Source organism: Mytilus galloprovincialis, chromosome 7 (genome assembly GCF_965363235.1).
Source record: "Mytilus galloprovincialis chromosome 7, xbMytGall1.hap1.1, whole genome shotgun sequence".
NCBI classification, from domain to species: Eukaryota; Metazoa; Mollusca; class Bivalvia; order Mytilida; family Mytilidae; genus Mytilus; species Mytilus galloprovincialis.
In genome coordinates this window covers 41,993,928-42,012,129 of record NC_134844.1, presented here as the reverse complement: position 1 = coordinate 42,012,129, position 18,202 = coordinate 41,993,928, and positions in this window count along the sequence as shown.

The window sequence follows — 18,202 nt, the reverse complement described above, 5'->3', positions numbered from 1 at the left end:
TATTGGAAGAGAGGGTTATGTCCTGATTTGTAAAAATTCACTCTGATTCAAACAAAAATTCTTTGAAACTGAAAATATCAAGATTTTTTATTTTGACAACATATTTGTTATGTTTGGAGGACGTGTTTTTTAACAAACTATCGGTATTCCCATGGAAACCAATTGTGCCCCTCTCCTTGTCGACTTGATCCTTTATTTATGTGAGGCTGACTTCATACAGGAATTCCTTGAAAACAAAACTTTACGACAAAAGAAATGATTTCAGCTCCCCAATTGTGAACTTTCCATTACTATGTAGCAACATTCCAGCAGCGACTGTATGCTGAATATATATCTTCCAATTGATACGATATTCCCGAGCTTGTACTTCCTGTCATGATTTCCTTGATAGAGGGTTGCTGCTCACAAGGACGCTTTTAAACCATAAGTTCCAAATGTTGATGTTGAAATAAATCCTTCGTGGATTTTACGGACGCCATCACGAGTTGGATGACCGTCATAAAAATCTCCGTTTCACAGATGATATCGGATATGTTCCTTGTGTCTTAATTGCAATCCCGTTCTCTTTTTACGAATGTGACCTTCCAAATTAGACTACTCACCGGGTTTGTATTAACATGAGCAACACAACGGGTGCCACATGTCTGCTTACCCTTACGGAGCATCTGATATCACCCTAATTTTGGTGTGGTTCGTGTTGCTTATTAGTCTTAAATTTTGTATGTTGTGTGTTGTGGAAAGTGTGTTATCAGCAAAACCCGAGACTGTATCGTAATAATATGTAAAGTTTTTTCATAAAAAGAATAAGATGAAATACATCAATTTAGATCCATTTTTTTCATTCAAATATTCCTTCGAGTATTATTGAAGCACGTTTCAACAGTTGTAGAACCTATACAAGACCACCATGTATGCATGTTAACTTTTAATTAAGAAATTAAGGACAAATACATGACTTAAGCCTGTCCTAGAGTGATTGATTTTAACATTATATTTTCACCTTTAGGAACATAACAAGGACGTTCGACATTCGGGGCATGTTAACTACGATAGTCTTCCTGAAATAAGATTTATTTCTAATTGAGATTTTATTCAGAATAAACTTGTAGTACAAACTACTTGTCACTTTTGAATGAATTACTAGTATGTAATAGAATGTTATCCTGCATATGTACAAAGTAAAGTTGTTGTTAATTTGCTAACAGTGAATTTTAAAATTCAGTTTCCGGTTTGAAAAATGATCATATTATAAAATTTGAACTTGGTGGCTAAGAAATTTATGAAAAAAGGAAAAGGATATTATATAAGTATGTAGTCTTTTATTCTAAAGAATATCATGGTACAAAATAAAACAAAGTGCAATGCAATTTCAAAAATCTTTTGAAGTAAAAAAAACTAAACATACAATACATATTTTGTGGTGAAGTAGTTTATGTTTTAGGATCTTTTATGTTGATCAATGTTATTTTGCGTAGTTTATTCTGTTCCTATTCTAATATCGGACTTCCTTTAAATGAGTTTTACTGTACTGTGTTGTAGATTTGTTTATTTCACATTTTCTAGAGGTCTCGGGGAGGCTTGAGATCACACAAAACATGTTAACCAAGCCCCATGTTTGCGCATGTACAAGTAAGGAACCTCTGTTACTAACATGTATGTATGTTGTTCTATTTTTAAATCTGGTTCATTTATATGTTTCGGAGTTTATGTGACTTCCATGTTGCTGAACTAGTATACCTGATTATTTATGGACCAGCTCAAGTGTGTGATTATCTCGCTGACTTGAAGACCCATTGGTGCCCTTTTGATAGTTTCTGCTCTTTGGTCATCGGGTCGGGTTGTTGTCTCTTTTACACATTCTCCGTTTCCATTTTCAATTATTATATGTACTCAGAAGTAAAAGCCCAACATATTCTCTAAAATGCTCGTGTTCGTTCACATTACAATGCATAATGTAATCGGGCTATATTCATTTTCAGCATTATTGACTTGCAACATGAGCAAACATGTCTGATAATTCTTTTGTAGACAAAACGCGCGTCTGTAGTAAGCATTATAAGTCTAGAATTATTGATGAGTTTATATACTGTAGAACACAAGGATTGTGCAAAAAAGATACACACTATAGGTGCTCTTTGAAATCAGGTGGTTTGGAATCTATTTATAATGCCTCCTCAAACGTTCCGTGTTAATGTTTATGTATTATTTCTCAGGGTAAATTTTAAGCTCCTAAGGCGAGTATTCTATGTCGCAGCCATGGGTTAGTCGACAGTAATTTCTCTAGTGATTTGAACAAAAACGGGTTATAAGCACAAAAAACTTTCCAAAAAACGTTAGAAGCTCAAAATCATATGTTATGAACCCATTCTTTTGAGTCAAAATATTGTGAAAACATAATAATTTGAGCCACAGCGTAAATGCATAGAAACACATTACAGAAGAAGGCATTCGTTTGGTTTTGTATACATTTTCCCTACCAGTTGTAACGTTTACATTGTACGAGTTTACAATTATATCAGACAAGCATACCAATTGTTATTGGTATTCTTTAAGGTAGCACAATACAAAGATTTTTCATCCCCAATCAGACATCTTAAAACTGATGTAATTCCACTCATCTTTCTTTAAATTTTATAAATGAGTCACCAAAAGAAAGAAGAAGGATTCATCTTCCAAATTGTGATAATTTCATTATAACATAATTATTACATAATTAATTGTTATGTAGTTAGTTGCCATATTGTGATGTCCATACTTGAATGAATTTAGCTTATTTGTTATTCATAGCATCCCAATTGTTTTTTATAGATTCTTGCACAACACAGTTTGACCTCCAAAACTGTCTCAATTTTTCCTATTGTACTTCATTCTCTCATAAATCTTTAATGAAGTTTGCAACAACAATTCATAAGAGACCACTAAATTCAATTGGGTATAAAATTTATTCTATTGATATTTTGCAGATCTGAGACACAGTTTTGGAGGTCAAGCTGTGTTGTACAAGAATCGATAAAATATTTTGGGATGCTATGAAGAACAAAGACGCTAAATTCATTCAAGTGTGTACATCACAATATAGCAACTAATTACATACTAATTCATTATGTAATAATTATGTCATAATGAAATTATCACAATTTGAAAGATTAATCTTTCTTCTTTCTTTTGGTACCTCATTTATGAAATATAAAGAAGGATGAAATGAATTACATCAGTTTATAGTTGTCTGATTAGGAGTGAAACATTTTTTGTATTGTGCTACCTTAAGTGACGACAAATTGTCATGATCTTAAATCATTATTTTGGTCTGAATATCTATAAAGATGCGGATATTATCAACAAGTGCTGATAATCCAACTCCTAAAGCATCCAGGGATTTACTCTTTAAGCTTATAATTAAAAATGATTTTCTATATCAAAGGAACACTAATCGCTCTATGAGAGCAAAAATCGGAGCCGAGCAGTGGTTTATAATGAAAAGTAGAACAACAAAAATATCGAGCTCCAAAGAAAGATTCAAAACGGAAAGTCCGTAATCAAATTGTAAAATCAAAAGCAACAACACATCAAACGAATGTAAAACAACTGTCATACTCCGGACTTGTTACAGGCATTTTCGTATGTAGAAAATGGTGGATTAAACCCGACTAGAACCTTTGAATACCAAATATCTTATCAATTGATAAAGGCACTACAGAAATGCAGAGTACACATTCTGCAGCATTTTTTTTATATGTCCAAGGACTAAAATTCAAGCACAAAAACAGCAGCTGACTTGAACGAAACTAATAGTCAACCTATAACGTTTTGCAATATAAATGAAATTACAAAATCAATATTTAAACCAATAACACAATATTCAAAGATCTAGTTAAACTGTGTTGAATAGGTAACCTTTAAGTTTATTATTTTTTAAATGATCGAAAAGTGTACCCGGATCGCATATACTAGTTTACATTTCCGGACTCAATAAACAACATCACCGTAAAACCTATGATGTGCTATTCCGCCTGAAATAAGTTTTTACAGGTACAACAATGTACAATCTGTTTTATATTCATGAGAACTTTCATTCATGTTGCAAATAGTTATTAAATGTATCAGGTTTATAATTTGATACGTCAGACGCGCGTTTCCTCTACTCAACAGTGACACTCAGATCAACACAATTAAACAACCAAACAGTATAAAGTTGAAGAGCATTAATTAAGGACCCAAAATTCCATAAAGGTGTGCCAAATACGGCTATGCCTAGAATAAGAAAATCATCAGTATTTCGATTAGTTCATACTTTTGCAAACATTTAATTTATAGAAATGTCAATATCATTGATATTCATATTAACACTGAAGTGCTGACTACTGGGCTGGTGATACCCTGGGAGACGAAACGTCCACCTCCAGTGGCATCGATAAAGTAGTGTAAATTTACCAGGCTCATAATTTGATACGCCAGACGCGCGTTTTGTCTACATAAGACTCATCAGGGTATATTTGTTTGTATTGATGAAATTGTTGTTATGGTCGGATGAAGCATGTGGGATAATATAATGTCATTTCACTGAAGTAGGTCTATCTAAATATAACTGAATTCGACATACAATTAACATAATCAAAATAAGCTGACCAGACTGCTTTGAGGCTAAACTTTGCAATAAATCACCGACCTCCATGTTTGGAAACTTTTGATTAGTAATAACTTTTAAACATGTTTTCTGTTTTTTAGAATAAATAGTGTGCCTTCATTCAATTAAAAGGTCATACCCTGTGAAGAAGAAATGACAATGATTGCAGCATTGGTTCTACTAACAGTCACACCACTTGTGATGTGTGGTGTCCAAGTCATGAATGAAGCCGGTTTAAAAGGTAGGTTATTCTTTTTATCTTATGTGTTTATATTCTTATAAGATTAAGAACAACCGGATTATCGTGTAGATAATTACTTAAAGCAGGAAAATTTGGCGAAATAAATTTTTAGTTCTTCTTGACATTTCTACAAGTTAAAGATACTATGGCTCTCTGTTGACGCTCATTCATCAATAAACTCAACATATAGAACAGTGAATCAGCGCTGTTTCTTCATTTTTGGTGTTAACAAGTTCATACAGTTTTGTCTCAAACACTTCATATCAATTACTTTCTGTCATTATATATAATTTTTAGCTTGCTATTCTTCAGTAGAAAACAGTAGCGAATATTTATTTATTTAACAGTTTTAGATTTAACTAAGTTCGTACATTGTTTATCATCAGCCAGCATAGCACAATTTAAATCTGTATTTGTTTTTAATCAAATGGAATAACTTTGTAATTACTATTCAGTTTTTAAAATGCCCACCTCCTTGTAAAGATCATTGGTTCTCACCTTGCACTCCAGTTTGCTCTGCCAAAACAAACTGACCGATATGATATAATAACAGAAAGTGGCGTGAAACACCAACCAATCAATGTACCGTTTTTAGAATTTAATTATAGCTAAGTAATGGGTTTTTCAAACAATGTACCATGCTTTCTTTAATTATATCAGAATATTAGATACAATTTATTATTTTTCATTTTCAAAATATATTTATGTTAGACAATTTTTGATAAACCTGTCCTAGTGTTGTATTCCATGTATGTACAACAATTGAAATACACATTAAAGGCTTATTGATATTTGTTATAGATGTCGACATTGAGACAAGAAGAGAAGTCCTTGGTAAAATAGTTGACAAATTAAATTCAATAGCTTTGGTACGTCTCTTATTGACGGATGTGAAGAAAACATTAACAATACTGTAGACGAATGTAACACATCATGCACATGTCGGCAAGATCTATGCCAATCGTAAGTAGATATAACACCGTAAATTTCGATACCATTAAACATCAAACTCATTAACTGTCGAAAAGAGTTTGCTTTTAAACTAATTTAACTCGTACGTTCATAGAATTCCAACATTTTCAAACAACATATTCAATGTGCTTTTTAATTAGTGAAGAAATTTTTCTCTATTCTTCCTAAAATGTTGATCTTAGTTCTGTACATCATGTCAATTGTTCTTTATTCTGTAAACCCATTCAAACCCTCATTTATTGTCTCATACTCCGAGTGTAATAGTAGATACCTGAGGAATTGTAAATTTGTATTATCCAAATTATAATATGTGGCATTGCACGTGTCATTATTTGATACTGGACAAATAGTCTTGCAATCCATATCCATATATATTCAACCAAAATTACAACATAGCTCAAAAGTTTTGTGACAAAAATGGGTGTCATCTTTCGTTTTAGATTGAGGTTATCCATTGAATTGAGAAAGTTCACTTGCACAAAAGACTAACTTCAAAATTGTTATCAGCTTGATTATTCCGAAGAAACCATTAATGTCTAATATCATTTTTATTAAAATTAAAAAAAAAAACAAGAGAAAAGAAATGTGCGAGCGAAGGATGAATTCATTATTGAATCTTAGTTGCCAAGTGTTATACATATTTTTTTACTATGTTTCAGTATACCATCAGTAGATAAAGTAGTGTTAAATATGTTGTCCACGGGTGCTTATACAGCAATAGCATTCGCGGGGACGGCTTTGAAGGACGCTGGTGAATGGTTCAAAACTCCGGTTATTGGATGGGAGATCAAGCAGGGATATTTGCAAATAAACTGTCAAACCTTGCAAATACCATTGCTGATCAGTAAGAGAGGTCAGGACAAGCAGAATTGAACAAACTGAGCGCCGAATTTAAAAATCTAGGACAAGATTTTAAAAATGTTGGCGATAAAATAAATAAGGCCCTAGGAAATCCTTTGGGAGGATTTATGAATCCTGGAAAGGGTATCGCAAATCTCAATAATTACTTCGGAACTGCTTTATCTGGAGTTAACAACATTTTGAATAATTTCGTTAATACCATGAAATCCTGGGGAAATTCTATCAAAGATTTATTTACAGGTATGTGTATGCGTTTTCACGTTTTATTACTTATTAGAATAGTAGAAAATTTATTACGTTAATACTGTATATATGTTTTTACAAATCGGGATTAGCAAACGTAAACTTAACCCAACTATGCCTCTTCTATACACAAAACCACAAATGTTGTATAATACTTAAATGTATTTAGTATTTGTATAATTTCCACAAAGTATCAACGAAACTGTAATAGTAGCGATTAATTTCCCTTGACAATTGCTACTCGACCTACTACAAAGAAAAAAGTAAAATAACAACAAACAAAAATACCGAACTCCAAGGAAAATTCAAAACGTCATACTATCTGAAAACAACTGTCATATTCCTGACTTGGGACATAATTTGCTTACGAAAAAAAATGGTGGATTAAACCTGTTTTTATAGCTTGTTAAACCTCTCACTTGTATGATGTCGCATACAATTGCAGTCTATTTACAAAAATGAAACTCGGACCCCTATTACAGTTAGTGACTGCTCTACCCACTGTGGTGAAGAAGTAGTCACTAAGACAACCTCTGATAACAGTTTCAGATGGGAAGCATTTGTAGAACATATCAAACAGTTCAAAACAACTTATATCGAGTTTGCGTACAGTGTACAGTGTACAGTGTACAGAAAAGCACGTCTGACAAACCAAAGTTAAAAAGTTTTATTTAATTTTTGTGCTATGGTCACATCAGGTTTAGAATTAACCATCTCGGAATTGAAATTTTGAAGTGTGAAAAGGGTAGCAAGATATTTTTTCTCATTGTTGAAGTCCTTATATTGGCATATAAACGCTGACTTCCACTATATTTTGGTATTTGTAGAAAGTTGTCTTATTGGCGATCATAGTACATCTACTCATTATTACGTTAAATCATTTACCTGTTTATATTCAAGGAAGACGAAGGAGAATGTTATTGGAAAGAAGATGTGTATCTCGCTACCCAATGTGTGACAAACTCGACAAGGACAAATATACTGTTGAACAAATGACAACAATGAGTAAGTTACTTGAAAAAGTTTCAGAATTATCTACCTTAAACCACATGTTGACTTTGTGGTGTGCGTTTGCGTCTTGTATGGACACTTACAGTTGATGTTTACTTCCTATCTTATACACATAAGGACACACATTTATGCGTCGTTCTGTCGAAATTTGGTGATGTACGGAAGTTGGTTTCAATCGTTACTGCACCCTACTCAATGTCCCTTTTCACGGTTGTCTCATATTTTGTACTACCTATTGGCATTATGTTTGCGTTAGCATGTACCATTTATTTACATGATGGCTTCGGTGTATTTATGCACTGCATATGTTTACGGGTGGTTTCCAAATATTGTGTACTACCCTGCAATTGAAAATGAAAAAAATATTACAACCTGACATAAGATGAAATTGTTCTTAACAGTTCAGGAGGATTATAAAAATTGTATGTGTTTAATTTTATTATTAAGAATAAAACCAAACGTTTTTCAAGTTACTTGGAACAAGGTAATATTTTATATTATTTCCATTTTTCTCGTAATCTTATCTAATATGATTCACGTTGTTGAGTGACAAATATATAAAAAGACGAGGATGAACGAGAGATAGCAATATCTGTTTCGAAAACAGTTCTGAATGGAAATATTTTTCCACAAACACAAAAAACAATAAAATAAAACATGGTTGAGGAAAATATGACTTTTTCAATATTTAATAAACCTAAAAATAATCAGTTCTGATTTTCAAATCTAAACAAGTTCTTCTAATTATTTTCTTTCAAAAACTGCGAATTATTTCCCTATATCCAGAATCATACAGTATTAACAGCATTTTATTTAATGTCATAGTTGTCTCTCTGATTTAGTTTTACATAATTTTGTATTTACATTGTGTCATAACTACAATCTATTCGTTCAGTTTATGTTTAATTGTTTTTGTTAATATATCTATTGATTGAGTTCAGCCATTTCAATTGGTATTTTTTATAGTGTGTCTTTCTATTTTATGATGTTACACTATTGTTTGAGGTTAGAGTCAGGAAACTGTTGTTCAGTGGTTGTCGTTTGTATATTTGGTTCATAAGTGTTTCTCGTTTTTTTATATATAGATTACACTGTTGGTTTTTCTGTTTGAATGGTTTTACACTACTCGTTTTGTGCCCCCTTATAGCTTGTTATTTGGTGTGAGCCAAGGCTCCTTGTTGAAGACCTATAATGGTTTACTTTTACAAACTGCGACTCGGATTGCATGAAAGTTGTCTCATTGGCACTTATTCACATCTTCTTATATCTACGCATATACGAGTGAGGATCTGTATGGTGTTTACAGAATAGAGAATTCTGGGAAAAAAATTCACAAAATGAACCGAAATAGATTAAAAATACAGAATTGAGTTTTATTGGGTGCAAATCTATTGAAATAAAAGAATACGATTAAAATATGCTAAATACAGCAATGAACCACGTATAGAATAAAACAAAGTCATGTTATTATAGATTAACTAATGTTACGGCCAGAAATCGCCTTTAAATTGTAGCCAACAAAAGACACAAATCAATAGTAAAATTTAACAATATTTAATATACAAAAGTTTACAAAAGGTATTACACAAATATTACTGTTAACTTAACTGTCAAAATATGAGTCCAATCTGTTATCTTTATCTGTATCCGGAAATCTTTCGGAATCCAATTTGAATATTACGTTCACTACTAATGTCACAATCCAGTATGATATTGTTTGTAGAATAAAAGTGTCAATCCAAATGCTGTGAATACTAATGTCTATCAATGTCTATGTCCAAGTTTAATTATGAGAGTTTAACTTTAGTGTCTGTATATATAGTGTTGTCATGGAAAATTCTAGAACACTCTATAATGGAACATTGTGGAAAATCCTGGAAAGTTACAACGGAAGTTTCTGGAATAACGTAGAAGTTTAAATTACGCATCTTTTATAAGGATCATTCTAGAAAGTTCCAATCATTCTGTGATTGTTCCAGTGATTCCTAAACTGCACAATTATAAGATTATTTGGTAAACAACTATCAGGCCATACAACACAAATTAGGCCAACCTAAATAAACATAATAATTACAATATCATAACACCTCCCCCCTTAAAAGAAGTTTTAGTGTAACAAAAACTTATCATGAATAATATGAACAAAAATACATAATATATACAAAGTGATTTAATAAGCTCTAGATAAAGTATCAGCTATTACATTATCTTTACCCTTAATATGTTTTACAATTACATCATATTCCTGTAACAATAAACTCCACCTAGTCAACCTCTGATTCTTGTTTCTCATTTTATGCATGAAGGTGAGAGGATTATGATCAGTATAAACAAGAATAGGATATACAGTGGGATTCAAATATACATCAAAATGTTGAAGTGCTGACAACATTGCAAAACACTCTTTTTCAATAGTTGAATAATTTTTCTGATGTTTATCCAATTTCTTAGAAAAATATGATATAGGTTTTTCAACATTATCATCTGTCTCTTGATATAAAACAGCTCCTATTCCTACATCGCTTGCATCAACGGCAAGTTTAAATTGTTTTTCAAAGTCTGGAGTAATCAGAACTGGACTATTAATTAAAAGTGATTTGCTATTTTCAAAAGCTTTTTGACAATTTCCGCTCCAGATAAATTTAGAATCTTTCCGTAAAAGATGAGTCAATGGTTGAACAACAGTAGCAAAATTTGAACAAAATTTTCTGTAAAATCCAATCATGCCTAAATATCTCATAAGTTGTTTTCTATTTGTAGGAGGTGGGAATTTGGAAATAGCTTCCACTTTAGCCATAATAGGTTTTACTTGACCTTGGCCAACTGTATGCCCTAAATAATCAACAGTGGCCTGACAAAATTCACTTTTACCAAGATTAACAGTCAAATTTGATTTTGACAATCTATCAAAAGTATCATATAAATGTGTTAAATGCTGTTCCCAGCTATCACTACATACAATAAGATCATCAATATAAGCATAACAACAGTCTAAATCTTTTATAACATTATTGATCATTCTTTGAAATGTAGCTGGAGCACTTTTCATGCCAAATGGCATTACAGTATATTGAAATAAGCCATCTGGTGTAACAAAAGCTGATATTTCACGAGCTCTCTGTGTCAATGGAACTTGCCAATAACCTTTCAATAAATCAAATTTGCTCACAAATTTTGCTTGACCAATATTGTCAATACAATCGTCTATCCTTGGAATCGGATAGGAATCAGATTTTGAGACTGAATTTACTTTTCTGAAATCAGTCACGAAACGAAAGGTTTTATCTGGTTTTGGCACAAGGAGACAAGGAGAGCTCCATTCACTGTTACTCGGCTCAATGATATCATTGTCAAGCATATATTTAATTTCTTTTCTCATAACTTCAAGTTTGAGTGGATTGAGCCTGTAAGGATGTTGCTTAATTGGAGAAGCATCTCCGACATCAACATCATGACAAACAGCAGTGGTTTTGTTTGGCACATCTGGAAAAAGATTTTAAAAGAAAATACCAAAGTTTTTATTTCTTCTCTACGATCAAAAGACAGATGTGCAAGTTTTGAGTCTAAATTTGACAAAATTTCTGAATTTTTCAATCTAACTGTCTCTTCGATAGTTTTAGAACTAAAAGGTGGTTCAATTACATCTGGTTTGTCATGATTGTTCTCAAATTTAACCATGCCTAAAGTGGCAACTGGTTTACTCTCACATTCATTAGTACGCTCAAAATATGGTTTTAACATATCAATATGACACACTCTGTTTTGTTTACGCCGACCTGGAGTTTTTACAATATAATTCAAATCATTAATTTTATTCTCTATTGTATAAGGACCACAATATTTAGCCTGTAAAGGATGTCCAGGGACAGGCAGAAATACAAGTACCTTATCACCAGGCTCAAAAACTCTGTCCCTGGCATCTTTATCATACCATATTTTCATCTTGTTCTGTACATTTTTTAAGTTTTTCTGAGCAATTTGACAAGCAGTATACAATTTTTCTTTAAATCTAGATACATAGTCTAAAAGATTCAAGTCAGTATGTTCAGTAAGCCACTTTTCCTTAATCAATTTTAACGGTCCCCTTACAGTATGACCAAATACCAACTCAAAGGGACTAAATCCAAGGGATTCTTGAACAGCCTCTCGAACCGCAAAAAGTAGAAAGTGAACTCCATCATCCCAGTCTCTGTCAAATTGAAGACAAAAAGTTCTAATCATGTTCTTCAATGTTTGATGAAAACGTTCTAAGGCACCTTGAGATTCTGGATGATAAGCACTTGATCTGTACTGAGCAATCCCTAACTGGTATACGACTTGCTGAAATAAACCTGACATGAAATTTGATCCCTGGTCGGACTGTATAGACTTAGGAAGTCCTACTAATGTGAAAAATTTGATCAAAGCTTTGACGATAGTAGGTGTCTTGATATTTCTGAGCGGAATAGCTTCAGGAAAGCGGGTAGATGTACACATGATTGTCAATAAATATGCATTTCCAGTCTTGGTCTTTGGTAAAGGTCCAACACAGTCAATTAGAACTCTGCTGAAAGGTTCGTCAAAGGCTGGAATAGGCAGAAGTGGTGCTGGTGGTATTTTCTGGTTAGGTTTACCAACAACCTGGCATATATGGCATGATTTGCAGTATTCTGCGACATCATTTCTAAGTCTGGGCCAGTAGAAATGTTGCAATATTTTTAGGCAAGTCTTCCTTATACCTAAGTGCCCAGCCAAGGGGGTGTCATGGGCAAGACCAATAATTTCTTGCCTATAAACTTTAGGCACCACCACTTGGTATAGCACTCTCCATTCCTCCTCTGGGGTGGCATCAGGAGGCCTCCACTTCCTCATTAAAATGCCGTCCTGATGGTAATAGCATTCGGCCACTTTGTCTGCTTCCTCCTGTGGTTGAGCTCTCTGGCTGAGCTGAAGAACCTCAGGGTCTTTATGTTGTTCTTCAGATAAATTCTTTCGGTCTAATGAATGGCTGTTAACGTCTGGCCATGGCATAATAACATTCTTGTTAACACTAGGTGGTCTTGTAATGGCCTTTTCTGAGCTACCAGGACCTTCAATGTCAGCTATAAAAGTGTCAGAAAGGTCCATGTAATCAAACTTGTCTTCTTGCAAATTCTGATTTTGTTGTTTTCTAGCCATCGCCCTAGTAACAACACAAGCTGGATACAATTCAGCATCATCTTCAGGTGATTTAACATCCACCACCGGTTCACTGGTAACAATTGGTTCAGCAACCACTTTGTTCCTAGCTAGATCATTTCCTAGCAATAATGTAACACCCTCAACAGGGAGATTAGGACGAACACCTACAACAACTGGTCCAGTTATCAAATCTGACTTCAGATAAATACGATGGAGAGGAACATCTATACAACCTAACTCTACACCTTGTAACAAAACGGAGGCACCAACAGAAGTATTCTCGGACAAAGGCAACACACCTTCTAACAATAAAGTCTGAGAAGCTCCAGTGTCCCGTAAAATCTTAATAGGCTGAAGAGTGGTATCATCAACAATAGAAACAAACCCATCAGACATAAAGGGTTTGTATTCCTCCTTGTAATCACAAAAACTGGACTTAAAAGCCTGACGCGCAGGGCATTCCAATGTACTGGTATTATAAGGTGTCGTACAAGCACTGGTCTTCGGCTTATTATCTCGTTCATTCTTCTTCTGGAGTCTAAAACAATCAGCCATCAGGTGACCAATCTTCTTACAATAAGCACAAGTCAGTGACTTCTTCTCAAAAGTATCAAATTTTGGACTAGACATATTATAACTGGACTGACTCTTATTCTGTGCAACAGACTTACTATCAGTACGCTCATTGCTTTGATTTTTGTAATTTCCACTGGAAGTATTGACATTTTGACCCTTGAAACTTCTTTTATGTGAAAGAGTATAATTATCTGAAATGACAGCTGCATCATGTATCGACTCAACAGTTTTGTCGTCTAAATGTGTTTTTAAGTCTAAATGAACACATTGTTTGAACTCTTCTAATAACATCAATTGTCTTAGGTTATCAAAATTGTTATCTGTTTTCTTTGAAGTAAGCCATTTATCAAATAGATCTTCTTTTTCTCGAGCAAATTCCACATAGGTTTGTGAATCAAACTTTTTATAAGATCTAAATTTCTGTCTATATGCTTCTGGTACTAGCTCATAAGCTTTCAAAACTTCCTGTTTCACCGTGTCATAATCGGAACTTTTTTCTGATGGAAGTGCGGAGTATATTTCAGCGGCTTTACCCTCAAAAACACTTTGTAGCATTGTAGTCCAATATGGCTTTGGCCAATTCAAATTATGAGCAATTTTCTCAAACTGTGGAAAATATTTATCGACTGTTTTTTCACAAAATCTGGGAACCAAACGTATATTTTTTGCTGCATCAAAATATTCTGATTTCGACTGGACTTTAGTGTTGCTTTCTTCTTTGACCATTTCAATTTTCAGTTTTTCCATCTCTAGCCTTTCTCTCATTTCAAGTTCTTTTAATTTAAATTCATCTTCTTTTTCTTTTTTCTCTATTTCCAACCTTTCTTTCATTTCCAGTTCTGCTTGTTTTAATTTAAATTCATGTTCTTTTAATTTGAGTTCATGTTCTAATTCAAGCTGTTTTAGTTTAAAGGCGTCAACGTTTTCAACCTTAAGATCAAGAGCCTCTTCACCTAAAATTTCTGATTCAACTAATTTGTCTATAACCAAATTTTTTATAACTTGTTTTCTCATAGATACTTTAAAAACTAATTTCAGTTGTTTAGCAAGCAACACTAATTCCTCTTTCTTTAAATTATCAAAACTCTCCAGGTCTGGCGTTTTCAAAAATTTACCAGCATCAAATGCCATTTTGTAGAATTTTGTTGGCTAGTTATAATACAAATACTAAACAAATTTTGAATAAAATATTTTTAAGATCCCAGGACGAGCCCCCAATTTCTGTTACGGCCAGAAATCGCCTTTAAATTGTAGCCAACAAAAGACACAAATCAATAGTAAAATTTAACAATATTTAATATACAAAAGTTTACAAAAGGTATTACACAAATATTACTGTTAACTTAACTGTCAAAATATGAGTCCAATCTGTTATCTTTATCTGTATCCGGAAATCTTTCGGAATCCAATTTGAATATTACGTTCACTACTAATGTCACAATCCAGTATGATATTGTTTGTAGAATAAAAGTGTCAATCCAAATGCTGTGAATACTAATGTCTATCAATGTCTATGTCCAAGTTTAATTATGAGAGTTTAACTTTAGTGTCTGTATATATAGTGTTGTCATGGAAAATTCTAGAACACTCTATAATGGAACATTGTGGAAAATCCTGGAAAGTTACAACGGAAGTTTCTGGAATAACGTAGAAGTTTAAATTACGCATCTTTTATAAGGATCATTCTAGAAAGTTCCAATCATTCTGTGATTGTTCCAGTGATTCCTAAACTGCACAATTATAAGATTATTTGGTAAACAACTATCAGGCCATACAACACAAATTAGGCCAACCTAAATAAACATAATAATTACAATATCATAACACTAATTATATTTTAATTTAGCAATTAATAACACAGGGAGGAGCTTTGGTGTCATTGTTTTACCGCTAAGGGAAATATTCACAACCTGAGTGCAATACAATATTTGAAGTTGAAAAAAAGATAAACTAGCAGTTAACTTATTTTCATGAGAATTCTACATAATTAACCTTATCTTTAAAGATTTAAAAGAATGAAAGTACCCATATCTTGACCCTCTTGTAAGATTTCTAATGACAAATTTATGAAATCATTTAGTTAGTAGGGGCAATAAGGTCGTTATTTGGCCCAAAAATTACTGCAAATTCAAAATTTTTCATACTTATTCTTAAATAACTGAAAACTTGACTTAGGTATAAGGTACTCAGAAAAACAAAACAAATTTGACATCGAACAAGTTACCATGGTAACAAATCATGACCTAATTTGCATATTTTGTTAAATTTCATGATTTTCCTTGATTTTTCATCAAATTTTTAGTATATTTTACATTGAAAAAGTATGTGCGCACCCAAGAAACAACTTTATTTTTGGTGAGATTATGCCAATAGTTATAATAAAGCTTCTGTTAAATTATTTTGTTGTTTCTCAACTGCGCGCGATGTTTCCACAACGGAAATAAAGACTGAAAACTGCATAAATTCTGTATTTTTCAACGTTTTTGTGAAAACAGTACATATTATGACGTAATTGTGACGTCATCAGATAAAAATCTTTATGTTTTTCATTTATATTTCTTGACCCTATGCATTTCTAAACATTATGTGCCAATTTGAAATGGTTATCAAACATTTTATTTTCTTGGGCCAAAACTAGGCCTTAATGCCCCTACTCCTTTATATTGTTTTATTTATAGTTTGCGGGCAAACGACTGTGTCTAGCAAGTATATTGCCATTTATGATATTTCATGGCTTAAAACTACATTTAATGATACAATTGATAATTCTATCGTTACAAAGGTAATATTTAATTTAGCTCTATGTCTATACATACGTGATACAGGACTAACACGTCCGAGAACTAGAAATTCACAGATTTTTGTGGGGTACCTGTTGCACAGACTGGTTCTCTATTTAGAGTTTCAAAGATGTTTGATTTTCTTTTCCTCGTTTTTCTAGTTATATTTTGGCCTTGAAATTGTCAGTTTTCTTCAACTTTGATTGACACTTAGTTGACATTTTCATGCTTTTTTCCCTTCATATTAGTTGGAATACACTATATACAAAAAAAGCCGGAAGCTATAGAAAGACACTCAAAACTGAAATGCAATAGTTAATTGTTCAGTGTATCTTTATATTAAATTATATAGTTCAAAGTTGGCATTTAAAAAATGATTAGGTCTAGGACACAATCAACAGTTATCATTTCGAACATTTATACGACATCGTGCAAAAAAAAAGGTAAATGAAAGAGAAAAAAAAGCAATAAATAAATATGAAATTAAGATAACCCACGAGAAGGACAATTAGAACATGAATCTAGTTCGTTTTGTTTAAACTTTAAGTTGCTCTCCTATTTAATCTGATGAAATTGTCATTATATTTCCTTTCATTTCTTTCTTCTTGTGCCTCATTGACTTCTTATCCGTTGATTTAATTTTATATATTCGCCCCACATAGGTTGACTACGATACAACATCAGTTCAGTTCGTCAATGGAGCAGTCGTATTTAGTACTTCACATTATGAAACAGCTGATGGAGGCAGAAAGAAGTACGGACAAATCCTTAACATTGGTAACAACACCGCAACTGGAATTGGAATCGCCACCGAATATTTCACAAAATATTTGATGTACGTAGTAGGAGTTAATCCTTTTAAATAGAAATGATAAGTAGCAGATATTTTATATAATTATTCTCGGAACTTAATGTTTTTCTTGAGCAATGACATTTTATCTAGATGCAATAAAAATAGTCACTGATTGTCTTCGTTGTTTGATTTCATGCCCACATCTTTAATCTTGAGGAGGGTTGAAATCGCACAAAACATATCAACTCAGCCGCATTTTTGCGCATGTCCCAAGTCAGGAACCTCTTACCATGGTTAGCATTGTATGATTAATTTAATTTCGATTCATTTATATGTTTTGGGGTTTAGTCTGTTTTCTGGTCAGGGGCCGTCTCCAGATGCGGGATTTCTCGTTGTATTGAAGACCCATTGGTGGCTTTGGGTAGTTTTCTTTTTTTTAATAGTGTTTTTCTCTCTTTGAAGTATTCCGCATTTCATTCTTAATTTTATCAAGAACCAAAATATCGTTGTCAATAAATGTTTTCGTCGTATATCATATGACTTTCAAATTGCATTGTGGATTTCTTAAATTTCCCCTTTGATGAGTAATTATGTTACTACGATATATTAAAAAGATATCAGCTTAAAATCCAAGCACCCTCCTCGTGTTCTTGTGACGATTTGTACTGGTATAAGTTTCAAATGAATCTATTTTAGGTTTTTCACACATTGTTTTCAATATAAGGAAATTTAATGCGACTATCATGCAAGTTAGAGATTAGGATAGCAATAGTACCAAGTGTATTCCACCATTTTCTACATAAGAAAATGCATGTACTAAGTCTGCAATATGACAGTGGTTTTCTGTTCGTTTCATGTGTTTGAGCTTTGTATTTTGCCATTTAAGTATGGCTTATCTGTTTTAAATGTTTCTCGGAGTTCTTTATTTTTGTTGTTATACT